The 26,203-nt window shown below is 35.9% G+C and overlaps 1 protein-coding gene and 1 long non-coding RNA gene across 2 annotated transcripts in view; one reads left to right on the top strand and one right to left on the bottom strand.

The window, feature by feature from the left end:
• Syt1 (synaptotagmin 1) overlaps nt 1-26,203 on the bottom strand; it is a 594,727-nt gene that overhangs the window by 501,561 nt on the left and 66,963 nt on the right. The gene's annotated exons all lie outside the window — the stretch shown is intronic.
• The window catches only part of LOC111817005, an 18,170-nt gene continuing 16,814 nt past the window's right edge, over nt 24,848-26,203 (top strand). The window contains exon 1 of the long non-coding RNA XR_002821301.1: nt 24,848-24,859. This is a non-coding gene — a long non-coding RNA (uncharacterized LOC111817005). The remainder of the gene's footprint in view (nt 24,860-26,203) is intronic.

Below are 26,203 nucleotides of genomic sequence, written 5' to 3'. Positions count from 1 at the left end.
GTTTTTTTTTAGTTTTTATACTTTTATTATTAATGAAGCTGTCATTTAGCAGGGATTTTAGGAAGATACACACATGACTGGTAATAAACTTGAAATTGTGCTAAATATATATGAGTAAGTGGCAATAATGTTTAACTCTCTGCAGTAGCTACCAATTGCCGTATACCTGAGCTATGTCTTAGTGATCTTTGTCTTCAATCCATGTAGCTCTTCAATGATCTCTCAGTGACCACATTTCCCACCACTGTGTCTCAACTGTAAGGAGTTACAACAGACTGACATATTTTCATCATTACCATTGGTTTAGTCAGCTACCACTTACTAAGCATGGTACCAGCTACTCTGCCAATTATGAAGGTACAGCTATGAAGATAGAGCTTTCCTCAAGGTCTATCTACAGTTGTCTCACAGAAAAAGAACATTTTGAAAATTGTAGTAAAGAGACGCTGCATAGAAGATTATATACTAAAAACTAAATGCATCTTATGTAATCAATGATAAATAAGGCTATCTTTCTGTCTTAATTGTTTTCCTCTTTGCTGAGACAAAAATACCAGCTGCCTAAAGTTAAAGGAGGAAAAATTGATTTCAGTTCCCAATTTCTAGGGGTTTCAGTCTGTAGTTGGATGGGTGCCAAGCCACGGTGGCATGGAAGAGAAGCCTCACGGAAAAGAAACAGTTCATGGCCGGTGGAAGGCAGGAAAAGCAGAAGGCGACAAGCAGTACTCACAGCAGCCCTTTCTGTCCCTTATGGTCTCATGTGCCTTAGGGCAATAGTATTCACAGCCTTCTGTTATCTACTGCCTGAACAGTGCCAAACCAATCAGTGAACTAATTTAGTAGTCACATATCCCTGACTCCAGAAATACACATTTAATCCCAGCATCACCCACTCTAGAGCCGGCCACCTCTGAAAAGCTCCACCTGTGACCACATGAGGCTTTGAGGAAACATCTAGACACAAACCAAAACACTCTCAAATTTATTTAAACTAATATAAGTATTTTGAAGTGAAATTACTCAAACATGATTGTTTTAATCCATTCTGAATAATATTGAGGTTTTTTTTTTAAAGTTTTTTGTCATTGACAAAGATAAATCAACAAAGCCTCCCCAACCTGATAAACCGTGATGCTAAGGCAATATTCGGTCTCTATTTTCTACTTTCTATTCTTTCTTTCTTTTCTTTTCTTTTTTTGTGGAACCGGTGGTTGAACTCAGGCCCTGTGCTTGCCAGGGAAGTGCTTATTCCATTAAGCCAGGTTCCCAGCCCTCTTGTTTCTTTTTGAAAAAGTTTTATTATAGTCTGGGTTGGTCTCAAATTCACTTATGTAGTCCAGGCTGACCTCAGACTCACAGCTATTCTCTTGCCTTGGTCTCCCAAGTGCTACGATTATGGGTGTATGTCACCATGCCTGGCTTCTCTCTTCATTTTCAAAACTATTCCTTTCCCCATGAAATTCAAAAGGAAACTATTATGAGCCAAATATTTCAGGATGAGAATCTATATATTTTCAATATTCCATAATTATTCTTTATGGGTCAACCTAACAACTATATAGAGTCAAATATCAATTAAAGACTCAATCTACTACTGAGCCAATAGATAAATGTCCTTGGCAGACATTAACTTTGATAGTGAAAACTTTTTTCATTTTTGATGTATATTTTAATATTAAAATGTTACTAAAATACCTTCAAATGTTTTGGTTGCACCCTCAAAAGATGTGACAATCTTGCGAAGTTTCCATGCAAATAGAACAAATGAGACATTAGCTCACTTAATCTCAGGTCAATTTAATGAGGTAGATGTTACTATATTCCCAACCTTATGGATGAGGAAGCTGATGCCCATGAAGATGAAATAAATTGCCTACCATAGAAATAATGTTCAAGTTTAAACAATGTGCTGAGACTCTATGATTGTGTGCTTAATGTTAAAATGTTCCAGATGTTTTCAGAATGTTATTTCATTTTATGAACTATTTATTCAATGCATGTAATAGCAGTTACTGTATTGATGTTGACATTCAATTATTCCTAAGGTACTCCTTCCTAAGTGACTTTCCACTACATTTGCATTCAGAAAGAGTATCTCTGCTCAATACAGAGAAAGCACTTGTATTTACATTATTTTTCTTATTACAGAAATTATCCTTATCCATACTTCCAGACTTCTCATAACACCTCATTCCTTACAGGTCAACTCATTTACACTTAACCAAAGAAAAACACTAATATTAAACAATGAGCTTGACCTTAAAAAATGTAGGGGGGCAAAAATGCAAGTGTATATACAGGATGGCTAAGGAGGTAGTGCTAAGAATTTCCATCAGTTTTTTGAAAATAGCAGGTAAGGTTTAGAGTTTTCATCTTGACTAACTCTTTATGCTGATATGCTGATATCTGTGAACTAAGCAACTACATGTAGGACAGCAATGTGTAATACAAAAACCATGCTTGAATACCTGGCATCTTGGTCTTCTAAATGTGTACAAAATTATTGCTATACTCTTTTTAAAACAATTTTTTAAAAAAGGTAATAAAAGAAAAGACAAGAACAAAAATTTAAGATTTCTTGAAAGCAAGTGTTAATATTCAATCATATATCCAATCTTACATAACTATATCTGTTAATTGGAGCAGCAGATTTATCAATAAAAATTCACAATATATCAACTATTGTTAATCAGCTATTCTTGCTTTGAAAATCTGTAACATATGTATTGTTGTATGTTATCCTGTTTCTGTCTTCGTTTTTGATTTTTGTCTTTTTTAATTCTTCAAAATAAAATTATAATAAAAAAGCAAAACAAATTTCATGACTGAAGACAATACACTTCATTTGCTAAATGACCACAGTGAAGACACTATACTAAATGTTTGTCATTTTCTATCCATGTCTGTGTGTGGGTTTCTTTGTTTGTTTCAATCACTCTCCTTTCTCCTCCTCCCTTTGCCTCTTCTTTCCTGTCCATCTTTATCTTTACTCACACACAATATGTTGGCAGAAATAAAATGCATGTTCCCAAAAACAGCTAGATTAAGGGCAAGAAAAGATTGTTTTTTTCCATGGTCTTTGTAAGAGTGCAGCTGAATAACACCAAGGCCACAGATTATACCACCGTTAATTATAGTGTTATGCCTTTAATGTTTGTTTCAAGATTCACATTTTGAAACCTCATCTTCAACGTGATAGTATTAAAATGTGGAGCTTTTGGAAGGATATTAATGTGTGGACATACCACCGCCATGTATGCTATGAAGACCCTTGTAAAGAGCCTCATGGAATGTGCTTCAATAACAAGACACAAGGAAGATGTCTTCAAAGAGGTGGGTCCTCACCATGCATGGAATCTTATAGACGCTTGATTGGATTTCTCTGCCTTTGGAACCATAAGCAATGTATTTCTGGTGTTTATAAGTTACTCATTTCATAAAATTTTGTCATAACATCTTGAATAGACTGATACCAATAAAAACTTTCATGATTAATCATTTAATTCTCTCTGAAGTCCAACTGGTTTGGTGATCAAGATCTACTGACAAAGCCTAAAAGGTGTGTTTGAAGATCAAGAAGTAAAACTTGTCCACCTTCTGAATTCTGCTCCTTCTGCTCCATCGCACCTCGACACAGCAGGCTGTGCAGCAGCTGGGCAGAACGCCACAGAGCTCCTACACTATTGTTCAGCACTTGAAAGGTTGTCTTTCTCTTTTAATTATTTCAAAATATCCTAGTAATTCTATTGAACTATTATGCCAAAATGAGGCCGCATTAATGAGAAAGGATGAGAAAACACTAGAAATTTGATATTAGAAAACTGAAAAGAAAATCTCAGTAGACATATGAACTGAGCACCTGCGTTCATAGTTTTCCTATTTGCAAGGTTCAGATAAAGACTTTAATTAGCTCCCTTGAAAATGGTTGTTAACACTAAGATAAAGATTCCATCATCACTTCCTTTTCACATAGTGCTCAGGATGGTCCCGAGCCCGAAAATAGAATTTAAGTTCCTCATTAACATTGGAATAAAAGCATAGAGAAATACAAAGCAAGCAATATTATAGTCATTTAAGTATTTTTAGCATGTGGTACTTTAACTTCTAGTGTTCATTATTTTAAACATAGATGAGTTGCATATTTTATTTTTCCTCATGTGCTACTGTTTAACAAGAACCCAAATGAAAAATATATTTAAAGTCATTTGCAATAATAAATATGCCATGTTTGAAACAATTCGTGAGATTAATTATCATAAGTACAAGTGGGTGAAACTTGAATAGTTTCAATGTGAAGTAGGTATTTACATGTAAGATCTGCCTTTGAGTTTCCATTTGTATTCCTGCCCTAATGAAAGGTGGACAGGACACCATAGGAGGTTATTTTAAGTCGGTTGCTTATTACCTGTTAAACATCTTGACAGCTAATTATTATATTTTCAAATACAAAATTCCCATTAAGTTAATAAGTAGATTTTAAAAAAGCGCCTTATTTGTCCAATGCAGGATCATTTTAGTTAATTTGGAAGATGTGATTTGCAGCAATATTGTTTTCATGATCAAGGTGACTTACGGATGCACCGAGCACATCCCTGCCCAGAACTGTGCCACAGAGAACACAGCACATGCTGGCCCTGTGGGTGGAGGGGACGTGCAGTCTAATATGTCTAATTTCAGGTTTCACCTCAGCCAAACATCCTGAAAGATGACACGTTCTAATTGCAAGTTAATCCATTATTTCTCTAAGGCCACTAATGAAGCAGCTAAAGGAAATTCCTCTCGGATTTTTTTAAGTAGTTCAAGAACTCTAGTATATGTCTTTATCTGATAAGTAAGTCTGAATGTTTTGTCTCCATTTCAGTCACCCTAAAAAAACCTAATTAAAATACGAGTGGCCAGAGATGTAACTTTGGGAGTTGTTTTTGACATTTGAGTAATTTAAAAATCAGTTCTGTCTATAGGTCCAAAGCGAAGCAGATCAGCACTAGGGAGAAATCGGATCTACTCTCCTCCTCTCTTCCCCCAAGGTGCTGTTGTGCTATTCTCGTTCTCGCTGTCTCTCTCTCTCTCCCTCCCCCCCCGGGCCCCCCCCCCCCCCCCGCCCCCCCCCCCCCGCCTTCTTTGCTTTCTGGATTGTTTTATGAACAAATATAAAGAGCCCTTTCCAGCAAAGCAGTATTTGTGTGGTTTCCAAACTTATTACTGTTTTGATTTTTCAAATTTTATTAAAATTCATGTGTTCTGGATTCCTAAATTCTCTCAGCCATTGCTCCTGGTGGATTATTCCAACTTTTACCAATCCAAGACAAACACCTCAACTGATTTTTTAAATGGATAAAAATTAAGATTTAATAATGATGGTGCTGTGCAGATAGTATGGGTAGGTCTTCCAATAGAGGCTCCTCTACCATTTACGATTTGCCACACTCTATGCTGCAAATTAAGAAAATGAACCAACTGCACATAAGCCCCCCAAGAGCTATAGAGGGTGATTGTAACAGACACATTTCTCACAATTCTATATAAGACATGCATGTGTGTGTGGTCATTGGGAGGACTTAGTCTCTTCACTGTCTCCTTATTCTCATACTTAGGGATATTTTAAAATGCTAACTTGTTTCACTTATACTATTGGTTTATCTTAGTTCACTGAAAAAAATTGTGTTATTATCTGTTTACTTCTTTTTTGTAAGAATCTTTTTGGTTTATGTGTTGTATTGAATAACTACTTTGTTTTTGTTTTGAGACAGTGTCTCAATATGTGGTTCAGGCTGGCCTTGGATTCACTGTGTAGCCCATGCTGGCCTTAAATTCACAGTGATTCTCCTGTCCCAGCCTCCTAAGCCTGGGATTACAGGGGTGTACCACTACACCTGACTCTGAGCAACTACTTGAAAGATAACAATGTATACATTGTAATAACTACTGTTATTCGCTTTTTATCTGGTTATGAAATGATGTTTTATTTTATCATAAAGTAATAAGGAAAAAAGAGAATAGTACAATGAAAAAAAGCAAAATGAACTTTCTTCAGCTTTACAATCAACTTCAGATACATTCATTCATCCATCAATTCCCACAGCCTATATTTATGGTGTCCCTAATGTGTCGTTAAAGGCTGAGGGCACAGTGACGAAGAAAATAGAATGTTTTGCTTCTAGAAGTAGCAGGGGAAAGCAATCTATTTATATAACTATAATTATTATATGCTAAAAATTAGCATGTTTTTGCCATTTCAATATTATTTTTTTCCTTTCTTTAATCCAATTCTGATTCTCTTTTAATAGTCATCTTAATAAAAATAAAACAACAAAAATCCCTCAGGTTACAGAAAGTGGCTTAAAGGAAATGCCACAAATACTGGTCTCTTTTTCAGGAATGACAAGGTGTGTCATCCTGAGCCACATCGTATAGCAAAGGTCATTTTAACTGGCCAGAATCTACCCAGCATTCATCAAGCCATTTTTTTTTTCTGGTACAAAAAGGAAAACATATGTGGTTCTGGGAATATAGTGATTTTATCAGGCTAGCACCTGACAAAACTGCCATCTAGGTATATTTCAGAATTGGCCGTAAATTAACAGTGACAATAGTACTTTTCAGGATAGCTACTATGTAGTATTCATCTGAATAGAGAATGAGCTGGCATCCTGACAGTCCATGGCGAATTTGAAACAAATTGGAGCTATAATTTATAGTACAATAGAATGCAAGGCAAAGGCACATGCAGTCCAGGCTCTTTAAATATTCTATAAATAATAGCTCCGAGAGGCACAATTGACAATGAGCAGAGGCTGGATGATGAATCATCAAGTAGTTTAAGTAAAACCCTGCCTGATTAAATGCTTTGTTTTTAAACCACCTGCATCAGTGTCTGTCGGAGCAGCACAGATCAAATTGTTCTCACTTGTTTGTTTTTCTTTTCTCTTTTTCTGAAAAGGCAGACAGACTCACGAACGATAAGTTTTATTATGAAACGGATGCCAAACTGAAGTACTGAATATTGTGCAATTCTAATTATCTGCACTTTGGCCCGGCATTTGGTGCCAGGCAATGTTAAAGAGCAGGAATATAAAAGCTTGAGCTTCTCATGGCTGTGGGTTTTGTGCTCATCCTATCATTCTGGTCTTTGTGGCTTGGAGAATTCATTTCTCCATCCTTCGCTTCAGGAGTCCTCTCTGTTTATCCCACCAACCAGTTACCAGATGCTGTATCGACTAAGCTAATTAGTGGAGTCTCCTTCAAAAGCTGGTGCTTGCTGAGCATGGTCATTAGAACAGACAGAATTGTAGGCCTCGGAGACTTGGAGAATGACACATGTGCACCGGCAAGCCTCTCACAGCCAAGTCACTAGGAGTTGCATGGTGGCTGCACTTAGGCAACAAAACATCCGCTCAGGTGAACAAAAAATATGGTCATTCATCTGCTTCAAACATGATGCCAAAGACTGGGTTGAATATCTTGTTTGCTGCACTGGCTCAGAGGAGAATAATCATATTTTAACGTTAGTCAGCCATTTTATGTCTTTACAGAGCTAAAAATTAACACCATGTATTAAATAATAGACTTTAATGGTTCTCCTCATCTTAGAAAATCCCAATTACTTGAAAACTTGTACATTGTTAAATCACATGTTATTGTTGTCTTGAGAACTGAAATAAAGGCAGCTCTCATATGCTTTTGATTATGACCCAAAGTTATCTCTGCGGTCTCATTTTATGTGATACTTTGTTTGCATTAGTTCCTTGCCCATACATCTTTTCCACACTACATGAAAATATTGGTATGTACTAATTAAGACAATGAATTTATGGCTAACTTGCTTTATATTCAGCATAAATCTAGTACATTATAATTTCTTCCTAACTTTTACTTAGCAAGTAAGTGAATGCAGCCCCTGGTCCCAGAATAGACTGACATTTAGATAGCTAGAAGATGACAAAAACTTTTTACTCAACAGAAAAATCTGCTTTATAAGATGTTATATGTGAGGCTTTATTTTGAAAACAATGGGATTCCTGAATTAGAGGGAAGCGTCAATGCACGTAAAAATCTAGATTTAAGTAGCATTCTGGGGGGAAGACATCTGTTCATTTACATAGAGAATTGCCATGTTTATTACCCGAACTATCTACATTCAATATAATACAAAAATGTTCTGAACACGAAAGTTTTATTGTTTGCTGCCCAGGGTGATGTTGCTTTATACTAAAAATTTATAAATCTAGAAACCCACCATTACCCGGGAAAGCATTTGCCCGCTGATCTTTCAGTATCCCTGCAAATGCTGCTGCATATCAGTCTAAACTGCCACACTTCCTGTTAAGAATGTTAAACGAAAGACAGAAGAGCACCATGTTTGTGTTCTTTGAAGAAATAAAATTGGGGGGTTGTGGCTAAGGAAAGCTGCTCAGCTTGTCCAACTGAAAGGATGAGTTATTCAAAGAAACACACACCTATCTGAAGTGTCTTTCCTGTGGTTTGTTCACCTGGGAACACCAAAGAACCATTTCAACACAACTGGTTTTAAATATTAGCTTTGTCATTTACTATGTATCTTTCAAAATTTAAAAAAATGTTCTGAAACAGGTTGTCCAGTGCTATAAAATGTTGCTGGCCATTTGTATAAACAAATGCTGCTAGGGTGACATGAGAGAATTTGTTTCATATCCTTCTTTGAAATAAATCCTTTCTCCCATCACTGACTCTTTGCAGACATTCTGTCAAAATGCAAATTCCCCTAGAAGGATGTGTACTGCAGGACTATTTGTTTGCTTTTACTACAGGCTGCTTATAGTGTCATTTGAAAAATACAGTTCTGAAAAACTGGTGTATTTGAATGAATTATGGTAAATCCCTTTAATGAAGCAAATTACAAAGTCAGGTCATTTTCATTTGGGTAGCGTGTTTATGCCTTATATGGCTGACACAGTGGTAGTGTGTTCAATAGCATTTTAGAGAACAATGTCATTAGTGCAAAGTTACTCAGTTATATATTGACAAATATTTGAAAAGCTCACACTCAGCTCTTCATTGTACTTACTTTTAATTTCAGGGACGCATTTATTACTAGTGTTGGAAAAAAACCTACCACATGAGAGTTGGGATGAACAAAATGCTAAAGCGTTTGCAACTTTCAGAAAGTCAATTGTTTTCCTACTACTTACAGACATTGATTATGACGTTCTTTTAATTTACTTTTGTGGTGGTGGTGGTGGTGGTGGTGGTGGTGGTGCTGGGGAGTAAAGTCAGGACCTCTTACCTGGGAGCCAAGGGTTTCACTTTGTCATTGAGCTACATGCCTTAACCCTTGCCTCTATTCTTCCTATTAAATTGGGGCAAAATTTATATGTCAAATGATTTATAGTTCAGATAACTCGATACCATTGAGATTGTGCATTTTTACACATTTCCTTCTATTTGTCTTTTCAAGTGAATATGCAGGTACTACCTGTAGTATTCTCTGGCTTTCGTTTCATTTGCTTGTTGCTCAATGTATGGTGTAAGCCAAAAGGGGAAATCTGAGGGCTGGCAAAATAGCTCAGCAGTCTAAAGTGCCTGCTTAGGAGAGCTTAGGCAGCCACAGGGGACTGTGGTTCAATCCCCAGCACCATGTACTGGGCCAGCCCTGCCCTCAGGGTGGGCTGAGCTGCCCCCACCAAAAAAAAAGTGATGTTCTAAAGAGGAAATTTGAAATTCTATTGTACTCTCTCATTCAGAAATAAATTTCTCTAGTTGCCCTCTTGAATTTTCTTCTTTTAAAAGATTTTCTGTTATAACCCACCTTGCGTTCTGGTGTCTCAATGACAATTCCTTACAGAAACCTAACTTAGAACCCCATTTATCAGGAACAATTTTATAAATTTACATTAATTATATTTATGTTTATTATAATATACATATATATATATATATAAATTGTACATATATGTATATAATTTCTGCTCTAACCTATCTTGGATTTTTTTTATAGCAGTAATACAAAAACAGATTTGATTGTCTATTAACCTCTAGAATACAGGCAGTTAAAAAGTAAATTAGTAGTGAAATGTTGTATTTGAGTAGTCAAGCTGGATATTTCTTAAGGTTTAAAGGCTGAATTTTATTATTTTGTGAGAACTAATACCTTCTATGCTCACTTGAAACTGTCTTGAAACTAACGGATATATTTTACTTGTAATCAAGACCCTGAACAGAAATTGACTGGTATTATCTTGCAGAAATAATAAAAGTTTATTTCACACTAATTAATATAGGCATCTTGACTAGTAATACTATGTTTTTCAAAATTCCTATGTTATTCCATAGCAAATCTAAATTGTCCCAATTATGTTCTACAGTGAAACCAGTAAGGCATATTGTGTGCTCTTTTCATATCTGCGGTTTCAAAAATATTAGTCCAGGGATGCACCATGGTTTTCTTATAACTGTAGACTTCGGCTTGGAGAACGCCTATCACTAACAACTGGTACAACAGCAACCACCGAATACAATAGGACTAAGCAGAGAAAGAAGCGAGAAACTTAGAGGTACTTAAATTTGAAACTGACTACATGTTCCATAAGGCACTTACTGTGTTGCTATAGAGAAAAGCCATTTTCATTCAGGATTCTGTGAGAAACTTTCACCTAAGACATCAGAACTGGAGACGCCACACATTTTGCACTGGAGGGTGGCCTGCAGCATCACCCCATGGAAAGTGACGCAAGCACTGGACGCCCAGCAGTGGACAAAGCACGCAAATGCTATCACTTAAGACATGCTTGTGTTCAGTCTAATTTAAGATGCGCATATGCCTGAGACAAGATGAAAGGAAAATGAATTCTCCACCAGATCAGAATCTTGAGAAAATGCCAAACACCATTTGTGATGCTTTAAATTTATGCAATCCTGTGCACAAATAAATATAATAAATTCAAATTTTACTCTGGAAAACTATATTAATAAACAGAATGAGTGTCTTTATTTTGTACAATTAGAATATGCATAAAATGACCAGCAATTGGCATATATTATATCTGTAGAATGTATATCATTAATAATAGTATATTTTCATTAAAATATGGGTGATGAACTATGCTGAGTACTGTGAGCATCATTAATTTTCTGTTACAGTATATTATAAAATTTGAAAAGGCAGTAATTAACCTAAGTGTTTTTTATAAGCCAGCTGTTAATTTTTGGATGAAATAATATATTCTCTAAATTATATTTTGATTAGGAGTAAAGATAGCAATAAGACTAAATAAGAAAATTAAATATGTCATTAATTGTAGAAAATGTTATTCCATGACTAATTCTTTCATTTAAAAGGCTTTAATATAGTGAGTTATGGTACTATGGACTTAAAAATTATCTAACAAATGATGCTGTACTTTTCCTAATTAAATGGTTAAAATAATTTATAGGGCCTTTTAATACTATATTTGTATCTTTTTCTATAGCTGTTAAGTTTATCCATTTCCTACATGGAGTATTTTAATTATCCCTTAAAATTTCTGAAGAAACTTAGAAATACATAGCTGTTATTATGCAACTGGACTATGGAGGTATTTTATTAGATTAAGATATATTCATTAAAATTGTTAAAAACAGGGGGCTGGGGAGACGGCTCAGTAGAATAAGCATTTCCTTGGCAAGTGCAAGGGCCTGAGTTCAATCCCAGGTTCCACACACACACGCACACACACACACACGCACACACACACACACACACACACATTTAAAACTTTTCTCTTATGAAGTCATATATTAACTTACTCTTTCAGCTACATAAAGACTCAGCTTCTTTAAATCCCATCAGTTTTTTTAAACTGTCTCTGTTGAGAGAGACTACACATTTCTAAACTGAAAGTATTCTACAATAAAATTATGGAAGAAAAAAAAAGAAAGTAATCTAAGTGATTCTATAAGGAAATTGAAGAAAGCACAGATGCAAGACCAACAAAATCTTTGTTACTTTACAAAGTAAAGAACAAGAGCATTTCCCACTTTGCCCATGGTCTGTTGTCTGGGCAGTAGCATCTCAGTACATATTTTAAATGTGTCATCCTGTATCCATTGTTTCATCATAAGTGAAATCTGGTTTTCCTTTCTGATTTCAGCCAGACTTTGAAAGGCTTGGTGCATCTCACTGGGGTGAATCTGATAGCCTCTGTGAAGGGACCATCGCTGATGCAAATTACCTGGCTGGGCTCTCGGGAGAGCTTCAGTTCGCCAGGCACAGGCTTTTGGATTCCGGATCACAACGCATGGCTATTCTCTATGTGAGAGATGTTTCTTTCAGGAAAAAGTTTCACCAGTGAACGGTTTTCAGTTGAAAAATAGCCTTCTGTTTCCTCACCATCTTTTAATATATCTTCACTTAGCAGAGATGGGCAGCATACGAGGGTGGTTATTGTCCCAAGCACCTTTTTTAAAGTTTAGCTTAAAAGTCCATAGGATTGGCATTTGCCTGAAAACTGGGCTTCCAGAGAGAATAGGAAGAAACCAAGTTAGTAGAAGAAATAAGCTGCAGATCCTGAATTCAAGGGTAGTAAAAAGAAGCAAAGAAAAACCTCAAATGCCTTACATGATATTCCATCATGGTACATCAGTGAATTTGCTTACAGCTAATACATAGATGTAAACTTCTTTTAAAAACCTAAAAAATAAAAATAACAATAAAATGAAGTTTCCACAAAGGTCAGTATGAGAATAACAATGATTAATGCATCATATATAGCTATCCTCATAATGGGTAATCTTTTTAGAAATCAAAACTTGCTTTCAAAAAGAGAGGCAGACTCCTAACATATAAATATCTCTATATTGTATTCTGATCAAATCCAGTGTTTTTATTGTTCACCTCAAAGATAAAATATTTTAGTAAAAAATGTACCTTAATTGGCCATCAAATTTGATGAGTAAATGTATCATTGAAAGTATTTACTACTTTTAATGTAATGTTATGGGTACTGTAGAATCATTTGGTCTAGTGCTTTTGAACTGAGTTCCAGGTTCCATAAATGTATGCTTTCTTCTATAAGATATTACTAAAATATAAGTTATTTAGGAGGAAGTATCTTGCCTTTCTTGTTTCTTGTTTTATTTTCAGTTAGGAGAGAAGTGACATTTGGCTGATGCTCAGCAAATTCTTATAGAACTAATGAATCTGTTCCCTTATAAGAGATGATCTTTTGGATATTGATACTTAGAATTTCAAACATTTTTAAAGGAACATTGTGTTGAAATTAAAAAAAGGTTTATAATAGTTTTCCAATATATGAACTTTATTTAGTTTTCATTAGATTCAGTATTACCTACTTGAGCCAAAACATTTTAATGGATATTACTACTTTATAATAAGGCTCATGATGCCTTTGGATAATATCAGATAGAATGCTGATATTGAAGAGAAAACCACATATTTTGAATTACAGTTCTTCTATTCCTTTCCATATCTCATTCAAAACTGAAAAATATTAGAAAAACTGGTAAAACCAAGATGCGTTGTGCTCCATTTTTATGTAGGCAAGGAAGGCATGCTTGTGGGAAGGAAGATAGGGTGCAAAGTGAGCTCAGTTGTCTTTGACAGTCTGTGTGCAAAGTGGAGAGGTATCTCACTAGCACTGTGAGAATGGTGTCTTTCAGTAACACTGGTTAGTGAAGCAGAGCCTTGGCCTGACTAGAACAGGACCAAGGACTGAGGAGATAATCAGTGTCACACAAGCAACATTATCTGATTTTCCCAAACAAGTGAGGGAGAGTTGACTTGGTACCACTGGCCTAAACATATCATTAATTAACTTAGAATTCTGTAATATTACATAGAAATGTATGTAATATATATATGGAAGATGTATAGGAATGTATATATATATGGAAGATGTATAGGAATACATGTACCCTCTTTCCCCAGAAATAATACCTAGCCAGGAAATAATCAGTACTGCAAACTAGAAATCAAATATTCCAGCCCTAATCAGCCTGTCTTTGCCCTATGTGTCTCTACTGTGTGTACACATATGTATGTGTTTTCCTACTAGGAAAAACACGCAGACAAAAAACTATCCTAGGCTATAAACTTCCAGTTAACCATACACAGATGCTCAGGTAAAGGAAAAAAAAAAGATATCTAAGTGATTTTACATTTGCAAAAGCAAATAAATTATAGAAAATTAAAATTGACTTGTTTATTCTGAAAAAACTCAATAGCTGAATTGCTATATTATATACATGTTTAATTTTCTCTCATACATATCCATGGTTACATATTCTTATAAACTTGTTTTAAAAAGACATTGTCAATGAAAAGCTGTAAAATAATATTCTAGTACCATCTAATAGATGAAAGCATAAATTTATTAAATCTAGCTTTAAAAACACTAGACCAAATGGTTCTACAGTACCCATAACATTACATTAAAAGCAGAAATACTTTTGATAGTACATTTACTCACCAAATTAAGCAGGGTGATAAAGGTAACAGTCTCATGTACATGTTTCCAGAGTTTTTCTGAAAATTTTACTTTGAATTTGAGTAGTTTGTCTCTGTAACACCTTTTATGAAATTCTAAGTTCCAAATGCAAAAATTCTCAATAAGATACTGTTAAAAATGCAGCAAACATAAGGAAGATTATATACTATGAACAAAAAGAATTCATCCCAGGGATACAGGGATGGCTCAACATATGTAGATCAATAAATGTGATACATCATATTAAAACAGCCAAAGTAAAAAATAATATGATAATCTCAATAGATGCAGAAAAAGCTTTTGACAAATCCAGTACCCATTTATGATAAAATCCCTTCAGAAAATTGGTATAGATAGTCTTTATCTCAATCTGATAAACACCAACTATGACAAACCAACAGTCAACATTATACTAAATGGTCAAAACATGAAAGCTTTTCTTTCTAAAATCAGGAACAGGGCAAGGATGTCTACTGTACCTACTCTGATTCAAAATAGTTCTGGAAACTTTAGCCAGAGCAATTAGACAAGAGAAAGAAATACAAGGAATGAGATAGGAGAGGAAGAAGTTCAATTATCATTAATCATTAATTGCAGATGACACGATAGTCTATATAGAAGACTCCAAAACACCATTAAGAACAGCTAGACTTAATAAGCAAATTCATTAGTATAGCTAGATACAAAGTTAACACTCAAAAAATTACAAATAACAAACTCACTGAGAGAGAAATTAGGACAACAACACCTTTCACAATGGCATTGAAAATGAAATATCTAGCAATAAACCTAAAGAAGGATGTAAAAGACCTCTATGTTTACCTATAGTATTCTGAAAAAGGAGATTGAAATGAGTATTATAAAATTGAAATACATTCCTTGCTTTTGGGTAGGAAGAACTAATATAGTGAAAATGCCCATACTTCCAAAACTGGAATACAGACTTAGTGCGATATACCGCAGACTTAGAGAAAACAATCCTAAAATTCATATGGAATCAGAAGAGCCCTAAAATAACAAAGGCAATCCTGGGCAACAAAGGCAAGGTAGGGGCATTACAATCTCTTACTTGAAATTATACTATAAGTTACTCTGACAGAATGATAAGGGCCAGCAAACAAAAAAATAAACAACAATAAAAACAGACCTAAAGATCAGTGAAACAGAGAAGATGTAGAAACAGCTCCGGACATATTCAGCTACCTTATCTCTGACAAAGGTGCCAAATACATTTACTGGAAGAAGGATAGCCTCTTTAATAAACGGAGCTAGAAAAACTGTGTCTGAACATGCCAAAGACAAAAATTGGATCTGTATCTTTCGCCATGTACTAAATTCGAAATGAATCACAGGCCTAAGTATTAAAACAGAAACATTAAGTCTGCTGGAAGATAGAATAGGTAAAACTCTTCAAGACATTTATGAATAAGGCCTCAACTGCCCAGGAACTACACAGAGAAACAATAACTTGGATCTTATCTTATTAAAGAGCTTTTGTATAGCAAAACAAACCACCAACAGAATGAAAAGACAACTCACGAGTGGGAAAAATGTTTACCAGTGTCCTCAGACCCAGGATTACTATGGAGAATGTATAAAGAACTCAGTGAAACAGATCTCCAAGTTTAAAGACCCAATCCAGAAGTGTACATCTGACACACTTCTCAGATAAAGAAATACAAACAGTGAATAAATATATGAAAAACTATTTAACATCACTGGTCATTTGAGATATAAAGATTAAAAATAGATTCCTTCTCATTCACAGGAAGAATGACTATTATCAAGAAATCAACCAAAAACAAAAGTTGGGGCTGTGGGGGAAAAGAACATTTCTTCACTCTTGGTTGGTACAACCACTGTGGAACTCGGTGTGGAGATTCTTTAAAAACTTAATATAGAGGTACCAGTTGACCCAGATTATATTCAAAAGTGAAATAAACTAGACATAGATGTGCAAACATCATATTGTCTCCCTAGTGTGATAAGATGAAAGAGTAAATAAGATAAGCAAGATCCATAATGTACAATAGATATTATAAAATGGAAAGAACCTTCAGTAAGAAGGAAACTGGGATGGAGGAAAGGAGAAAAAACAAAATGGAAAAGCAAATATATATACAATATATATATACACACACACATATATTACATATATTAGTTAAGATAGTTATACTGCTAATATCTCTTAGGGCATAGTTAAAAGAAAGTTTTGTGCTAATATTGTTTAGATAACTAAATGCGAGTATCTTTATCTTGTTTTGAAATTTTATTTTAATTTTTTCTCTTTGAATTAAAAAAAATAAGTCATGGTCAAAAATTTAATGAAAATATTTTTCCTTTGAAATTGCTCTATGTTAAAGTACTTTTGAACAGTGGATAATAATCTCAGCTACTTTAACAGAGGGCTACAATGTTGGTGTATATTCAAGTTAATTTTTAGCCCAAAACAACAATTTCTCCAACATTATAATTACAAATGATAAATACTTAAACTGTAGATATTTTATTTATTTATTTATTTATTTATTTTGTATTCTAGGGAAGGGTCTACAGGGTGTTCAGGGTCTCATTACTAGATCTGACTAATAGTGATCCGCCTGTTTACAGCCTTACAGGCACGCCACCATGCCCAGTATCAATTGCCATCTCAGTGCACCCCGGGGTGGGGCCGGCATGGCAGGCCGGGGATTGAACCCCCGGCCCCTGCACCTGTTTACAGGCACTTTAATTGTAAATATTTAAAAAATTAGCAAATATATGCTTCATTTCTGTTTTGAATTACTTCATAATTTTATTTGGTTTTCCTCATGATTTGTTAACAACATTATCTAGCTTATTGCTTTAAAAATAATCTATCAATAAAGCAATACTGTTTTTAAGAGGCACCCTTTTACTCAAGAATTTTGTTGTTATATGTTCTCAACATTTGCCTGCGTTCTACCAAAGGCCAAAAGTGATGTCCATTTACACATATTATATGGTACACAGACAAAAATCTGGAGGCTGGTAGTAGCACACTGACTGTTTTTAAATAGAACCTATGCAGTATGTGATAACTTATTTATCAAAATTATTTTCAGCTTTTATTGAGCCTTCATCTCCCAGATAAATATAAATAAAATTAATCTCTTGAACAGCTAAAAAACTCATTCCTTCATTACATATGGCAGGGCAAAGGGTGGCCCTTGCTAAGATGACTGTTACTTAGATGTACAAAATGAGAGAAACCATCTTCGGAGGGTAGGGTATATTTTGGCTACATTGAAAATTAACCATCTGCTATCACATATTCTTTTCTAGAGTATCTGAAAATCTGAAGCTTTTGTAGAAATAAAGTAACTTTCCCAATATTGTTTATCAAGGCAAAAATGTAGCCTTCCCCAAAAAAACCAAATTGCAATGTTTACAAGATGGTGCCGTTTAGACATTTATATAATAATGCAAACTTAGTGGCTATTGGCAGCCAATTCCACAATTAGTTGCGCCTTCTGCCTTAGCAGTTCGAGCAGGATGGACCACGGAATGGGGGCCTTCTTAGAGGTGAACAGCACCGGAAGTTCTGTAAAGCACAGGAACACTTATCATACACTGCACTGGAGAATTTTTGAAAAGTCTTTTTAAAGCATTTGTGGCAGCATTATGCTGTATACCTGGTCACTAGAATTTTAAAGTCTGTTTTTCCAAACGTGACAGTCCACATTATTTCTACTGGCTTTAGTATTTGTGTCACAGGCTGCAGAAGTGACCCATGAGACACAAACGGTGAGGAAATCCAATCAGCGATGTGATGAACAGATGGCATGTGACTAAAGAACTAGGTCTCCGGGTGGCTTAGAGACTCCTCATAAATGATCATACTCTGTAAAAAGGAACTCAGAGGATATTCACCTCTTATTCAATGAACATATTTGAATATCTGCTCCTATCACACTATATTAAAAAGAGAGTCATATGGAACAAATGAACAGAAAAGCCTTGGCCAGTTTTTCTGATGATTTCATAAAAAATACGCAAAACTTAAAGTGTGATTTTAACTAGAGTGTCTTTATCTTATGTATTGTCCAACTGCAGTTCAGAGGCGTGCAAGGCTAAGTCAGAGAAGGCTAACTCAGCTATGCTAACACCAAGCTACACCACCTCTTAACCACCGAGCTAAAGAGGCTTAAGTACATACACAGTCAACCAGAAAACCAAGAAACAAATGCTTTCACAGTGGGCCTTGGTTCTGTGTAAGTCCAGAGATGCATATAGATAAATTCACATAGAAAATCAAGGGCATTATAAAGGTGACACTCCAATCTGCAGGAGATGTTGGAACACATGGAGAGAGGTCATGAGAAATACTTAAACTCTAGACAGTTATGTGTATTTGGAGAACTACCGGATTAACTATAATCTTGTGCAAATTATTAAACAACTAGAGACAAAAGGTGAGAACTATTCTGAAGGCTGAATGCCTAGACACTAAGACAGGACCTGTAGCAACAAGGAGAACAATGACCTGGAGCAACGTGGTGCTTTTGGAGGATTGAATTAGTAACTTAAAAGGGCACAGAAACAAAGTAGAGTTATCAATAAAGACTCAAATAAAGGTTCAACTTCTTCAATGGATGTTAAACTTTTTCACTGGATGTAGTCCTGATGTTCACCAGGGTGTTGGTGAAAGATTTGGGGTAAATTCATGAACTCTCCACAAAGATACTAAATTTGTTTGACAGGATACTTAGGTTTGAGGCCAAAAAAACTTGGGCCGTTTCCGGGTTCCTTTTTGCTTGGAGGCCGTTGTTTGCGTTTTTTTTCAAGGAATTTTTTTTTTTTTTTTCAGGAGAGAAAAGTGATGACTTTCAAGTGGCAACGAAACCTGAGGGGGACGCCATTCACATACGGAGCCTTCCCTGACCCTCCTCCCACGGTGTAAAGAAATAAATTGTCTTCACCTGTGCTGCCTCTGCCATCAGCAGGTGAACCAAACAGGTTTCTGTTGGCTCTCAGAGCAACAGAATTTGCTCTCAAGCAAACTTTTATAAAGATAAACCACATATAATGGGGATCAGACAATATGAAAATGTATTTGGTTGTATACATAACAATCAATAGGAAATATTTCCTGTAATAGGACTCTTTCATTTTCATCAGTATCAAGGATGACAAAATGCAGGAAAATATGGCTATATGGTAGTGTGACCTTTTATACATCTTGAAAATTTTCTTCTATCTTTTCAAAGCAGAATGTGGAATATATAAAATTTCTCTAAGATTTTCTTTAACAATGAAAATAGCTCTCTATTCCTTTTAAGTTATTATATTCTCTCTCTTTTTCTCACTCAAACAGTATTCTAAATGGTATGAATCTAGTTGTGATTTTTCCCACAGAGCACATAATTAAATATTCAACACCACCAGTTCAAATTATTAATGCAAAAGCATACATGTTGACCTTTTTGAAATGAAAAGTATTGTTAGACTTGTCCAGTCATCTAATTTGACACATTACTTTAGGGATTTTGGAATCTACAGATTTATAAAAAGCTTCAGTAAACATTGCTCTTTTCTTTAGGAAAAATGCATCTTAAAAAATAAAATTCGACTCCATGAGACTACGGAATTTTAAGGCCTTAAGAAGGCAGAAGTAAACTAACACAAATTCAGACCACGAAATTTATGGAGAAAGCACTTGATCTGGCTTTCAAAAATAAAAAATACACCAAAAATGACAAACTGCTTATCAAATGGGAAATTCTAAAATCTCTGTTAATGATGCTAATGTTACTCTTTTAGAAACAAGAAACTTTCTAAAAACATATTATTGAGCCATGTTTGTCATGTTTTTGGTAAATGCCACAAGTATATCCAAGGCCCTCATTTCTCTATATAATCCGAATGCCTGAGTGGAAATTAGCCTGGAGTTACTTTCTCTTGGAGATAAGGGACTGGGTTAACTACTTGGAGATCCTGGTAGCTGTGTAATTACTTGGTATCTATTTTAATTATCCACCATACACAAAACTGCTGAGAGTTCTTATTGTAAAGCCATGCCCTGAATGTTCAGGAGCCCTGCCCTTTCCCCTGTTAATTCAGTTCCCCTATCTTTACAGGTAAAATTAATGCTTCAGATAAAGCTTTAGGTAGCATTTGTCTTTTAACTGTGAAAATAAGGAGCTTAATTGTAACCGCAAAGATTTAAGTTTAGAAGCTTACTTTGTAAGTTCAAAAGGTGACTTTGACCCCATTGTGTCTAGAAAAATAAGAATATGAAAAGCCACACTCTTTAATAACTCATCGTCTACATTTGCATTTAAATGAAATATCCTTTGAAATGCTTTCTTTGACTTTAAACTATTCCACAGTTTATTTTATGGACCAGTTTTATTTTATTTCAGAAGAACACCTGATTAAAAGGCTTAATCCATGGAAGAAATTGCGCAATAGCAATGCACAGCTGTCAAGGCTTTCCAGATGTGTGAAGTGCCCTTCTGCTTGTGTTGTTTGGTAACTGGATGATAGATGGTCTCCTGAAGAGGCAGGTGTTTGCACATAGGACCGTCATTTTATAAATCCTTAGAAGAACAAAGACTAGTGTCAGCCTAGAACACTATTCAGTTCAACAATTCTTAAACGGAGAATCTCTGATTTCTTGCAATTTCTAATCCGCTAATCGGTTTTGTCCTCATTAAGGTCTACAAAAGAGGCTGACCACGCGAGCTACACAAAGACACCAGCTGTTCCCATCGTACTACTGTGCAGAGCTACCCTTCCTGGGCAGCCTAGATTTGTGCCTGTGGTCCAACCTGTCAACTTATTGCAAAATTATTCTTTAATTTGTTATGAGCAAATCACAAATGATGGGTCACGAGATTCATAACTCTTGCTTTATTAATGAATTATTCTTTTTTATAATGTAGTCTTCTAGGCATACTTATGTGTGCATGAGTCTGCGTATATGTTTTAGGGTCTTCTTTCCCTTTGCACCTGTGCAAATGGATGAAGGGTCATTCCCTCAGATGATAGGTCCATGAAGCCAAAAGATAAAACAGGCACGATAGCAGAACCGAAGGGCTGCAGAAGTAAATCTCGTGAACTGCTCCTAATTCATACTTTATGACCAGGTTTCTTTATGGATAGAGCCACATTTTTTAATTTCTATCCAGCTACCAGCTTTATCTTATTAAACCCAGTGGGAAGGGTGAATCTTCCAACATGGCCTACTGAGTTCTGGCCTATGAGAACTTATTCCCTAATGGCTGATGGAAGCTATGTGCTCTTTCTGTGTCCCGCTTTCTTTTATGGAGAAAGGCAGTGCTGAAGGACAGAAAAATAGAAGAGAAAGACAAGAAAGGAGACAAAATTACTATAGACAGTAAAGTTAGATAGACATTAATATACAATCAGGGAGAGAGTGGGCCCCTAAGGAAGTCAGCATAAAAACCAGACACATCAGAACTGTGGCTAGATGTGACTCTAGAGAGGCTGCGCTCAGGAAGAAAAAGCATCAGACAGGCCCACACGGCTCATTAGAGATAACAGCAGCTTGAGATCGTGCTGTAACTAGCAACCCTTGCTCCACTGGGCCCAGCTTGTGTGGGTGACCAGGACACCTGGACCCGTACTCCTCTCCCTTTCCAAGATTTTCCTTGACCTTTCCTTGTGCCTTGCTTTGTGCTTCATTTCCCTCCCTTCCAGATCAGTATTAGTGAGGTGGCCGTACTTATAGACCTATAGACTATAGTTGGATCCACGTGCTCACATTGTCATTTTGCTGTTGTCCTTGCCAAAAAACCACTGTGGCAATATCCTTTCTAACACCTTGACTCTTAGGAGCTTTCTTTCAGTAAACGTTTCTACTCTCAAACTCCTTTGTTCCTTGTAATTCATTCTTTGACATTTGGGGGACATGGATTTGGTAGAGCAGGCCAGCATCAAGAGAAGACACTTCAAGAATTCGGTTACTAAGAAAATGGTGCAAAATGACATTGAATGCAGGAAAGAATGAAGACCAAAATGTAGTTTTTGCTCTGGATATAATTCTTTTTAATACTTTTTTAAAAAATGTATTTAGTACAGGGTCTCACTATGCAGCTCAGACTCATGTTGATCCTCCTGTTTTCAGGTTCCCCAGCCCTGGGATTACAGGTGCATGCCCCTGCCGGTGCAGCAGGTAGTGCCAAGTAAGGAACCTGGTCCCTGTGCTTGGCCAAGCAGGCGCTTAGTCTGCTGTGCTATATCACTGGCCCTTTAATACCATTTTAAAACTTGCAGTTCTATATCTTTACAGGGACCGGTAACTATTTTACCTTCACATTCCTTTATATGGTCAGTATCACATTAGTAGCATGAAATTATAACACCAGCCACCCTCATCACCTCTGCTGTCCCACATGCAACTGGAAAGTCATTCCTAATTACCTTGAATAGCATCCAAGAAATAGGTATCAAAGATCTCTATCTCTCAGAGAAGTAGGTATTATTTAGTTAGCTCTTCTTTTAGTTTGCATCATTTTCATCACTATGGCACTAAAGAATTTCTTAGAAATTATGGCTTTTGGTTTAGAAGATTCTGAAGGAGAGAAAGTAGGTATAATTATCACTATCTGCTTAACAAGATGACATAAAAACATCTTTGCCTGTTATTTCCAGTTTGAAGGTAAGAAGCTGTCAGCATAAGAAAATGGCTGTTCTGTTAAGTCGCTGTTTACCATAATTCACCTTTTAATGCATTTATCTTTGTTATAGAACCACATTGCTTTGCAATGCACCACAATGGCTGTGTACTATGAAAACCCTCGGGGGGCCTGTCCCTTAGCTCAGTTCTTTAAGTGGCTGCTTCAACAAAGCAGTCAGGCTCAGGTTGCTGTGGTTCCATCTCCAGAACTCAAGCCAGCCAAACCTGTCCTGAAGGCATGCTGAGCAAGCCAGAAAAAAAAAAGAAAAAAGAAAACCCTAAAAATATTACTATTAATTGTGTTTCTATGATTATTGCACAAACCCAATAATTTATGTCTCATTGTTATTTGTTGCTAGGATAATATCTAACTTTTCCTCAACTTAATGGAATTTAAAGGCCACAAGGGCAGTTTCTGAGAAATAAACAGCATGTAGCTGAGAGAAAAGCAAAGTACCAAACACGTCCTTCTTTTTTCCTCTCTTTCTGGTGGTCTGAATGAATCATGTCCAGAAGCACAGAAGGAAAGGACCCTGAAAAAGAAGTCCAAGTAGTAGCTGCAGACTAATGCCCTGACAAGTGGCCGCAGCACTCCCTCCAGTTTGCCTAATCCTCAGGCAAGCTTCTTTCAATTCTGGGCCCTTGATTTCTAATTTCTTAGAGCATTTGCTTTAGAAAATTGTAATTGCAAAAATCTTTCCTCCTTTGAAATGTAAATCTTTTGGGAAGCTTCTTGCCAGTTTTGGAACCCAGAAATGCCTGCTTCGAGGATCTCTGGGCCATCCCTTTGAAATGTAATTATCAAGCAGGATGGGACTTTCATGTGTTTTCAGGTCTTGTGGGAGGGTGGGAGCCTCGTTTGCAGGCATGTTGCCCAAAATTGTACAATGATCTGCTCCCTTGAAGATGTAAAAAATTGCTTTTTCTTTAGGTAAGAATAACTGCTGAATGCATATGGGCTGCTATTCCTGTGATCCAGCTCTGAAGAACAATTCATCCCTTAATTTGAGTGCGGCACAGTCACACTCTTCCGGCCTTTCCTTTTCACTGCAATAGCTTTGAAAAAAGGAATGAAGTCTTCGTCTCTTGTTTATATGAAGTCACCAAACTGGGTAAAGTTCAAACACAAATTTTGTCCACCTATACTAGTAAATACTGCATTATTTTTAATCATATAGTGAGCAAGAAGGAAAAATTCATTAAGGAAAAATTGTAGTTAGATATATTTATCTCTAAATATATCATTTAAAAAGGAAAATAAACAAACAGATGCAAATGAGAGCCAGCCTGTAAGAAGGCTACAGGACAGTGTTAGAAGATGGGATATCTATGTAATGCTTTAAAAAATCTAAAATCAGGTTCTGATATCACAGCTACATAGTAGTAAGCCTACAAATTGTCATTTGAGCTTCTGACTCCTTAAGGCTGACAAAATTATAATGATGTTTTAAATTACTAGGAAAGTTAGAGACAGTGCTCGTCTGACCACCACCACTGCATATCTAAGCAAACGTCCCCAATTACGATGTAATCTGATCATCAATTCACCTTTTAAAAATTTTGTATTCTTTGAAAATCAAGCTTAAAATTTTTCCTGTTTATCTTTAAAAGCATTAACATACGTACTATAGATCTCATCGATTCTGATGGATAAAAAAAATTTCTCAAGCTTGTGTTACTGGGCTGGCCAAATAGCTCAGTGGATTAAAGGGCTTGCAAGCAGGCCCAGGGGCTAGGGGTTTGATCCCTGGGCCTGCCCCCAGGGTGCACTGAGACTGTGATTGAGACTGGGTGTGGTGGCACACACCTGTTATTCCAGCTCTTGGAAGGCTGTAAACAGGTGGATTACTATGAGTTTGATCTAGTAGTGAGACCCTGAGCACCGTGTAGACCCTTCCCTGAAGTAAAAATAAAAAGATTGTGTTACTGTACATGCAAAGATTTGCCTAGTTACTACATCTCTTTTGTTACTTCAAAGGTAAATTGACTCCTCATACTTTGAAATATTTTATAAAGATATTAAATTTCTAGTTTTTACATATATGGTCTACTCTAAGATCTAACTAAGAAGGCTAGAGATAAACACATTCCTTTTAAATGACTTTATAAGGAGTTTACATATGTTCTTAGCTCCAGCAATTCAGAATCCTATAAAGGATTGCCTTTTTGTTTATTTATACAGATGTCCCTTAATTGATAAGACCTTTCCCTGCAAATGTCAAATTAAAATTACTATAATGAAAGTACATGAGTCTTAGAAATGACTCATAACATGACATATTGTTGCCTTAGTTTTCAACAGGGAAGTATAAGTAATCCAGTAGGTTTAATGACTCAACCTGTACCTACATCCCTATTTCCATACTTGTCTATTCTTTTTCCCTTTTTTTAAGGGGGCCCCATTTCTGTTCTGTTTCATAATTTAGTATTCAGCCTCTCTTCTGATGAACAACATTAATTTTACCCAAAGCAATAAAATTGAGTTTGCACAAAACATGAACCATGCCTGTATTTTAGCTGCAGGGCTTAACGTACGGCCTGATTCATAGCAGGAGCTCAAAAATTTATTAATTGAATGAATAATTCAGAGAATCAATGAAACACAAAACAAGTCTCTCAGAAGCTTCTTAGCAGAGAGTCAGCCTTGGACTTTAGAGAGTTTTTGACAAGAAATGCAAGCACCACCAGGGAATGGCATTTCTCCATCGCCACCTCAGGAAGCCCACTTGCTGTCCACTGTTGTTCTGTCCAAATACAAATGCAAAGTTTTCAAGGGCCAAGTTCTCAGAACTTAAGTCTTATATGTTTTCAAAGTTTTAAATTTAATATTTTCCAAGTCTGGTCCAGGCAAATCTAGACTTGGGCAAGGCATAATTTCTGTGCAGTACAGTCCAAGTACTGTGAGAATTTTGTTTTCTATACCTGTTACAAACATGGACATTTTCTCTAAGGACAGAAGACATGGTCTATTAGGATATAAAAATTCAAGATTCCATCCTTGTCCTGATTCCACACACCTGCAAAATAGTTGGAGGTCTTGAACCTCTTCCATATTGGTGCTGTTCCGTTAACGTAGGTTTTT

The sequence above is a fragment of the Octodon degus genome, unplaced genomic scaffold (genome assembly GCF_000260255.1).
Source record: "Octodon degus isolate 3935 unplaced genomic scaffold, OctDeg1.0 scaffold00004, whole genome shotgun sequence".
Classification (NCBI taxonomy): Eukaryota; Metazoa; Chordata; class Mammalia; order Rodentia; family Octodontidae; genus Octodon; species Octodon degus.
This window is presented reverse-complemented; position numbering and strand designations above follow the sequence as displayed.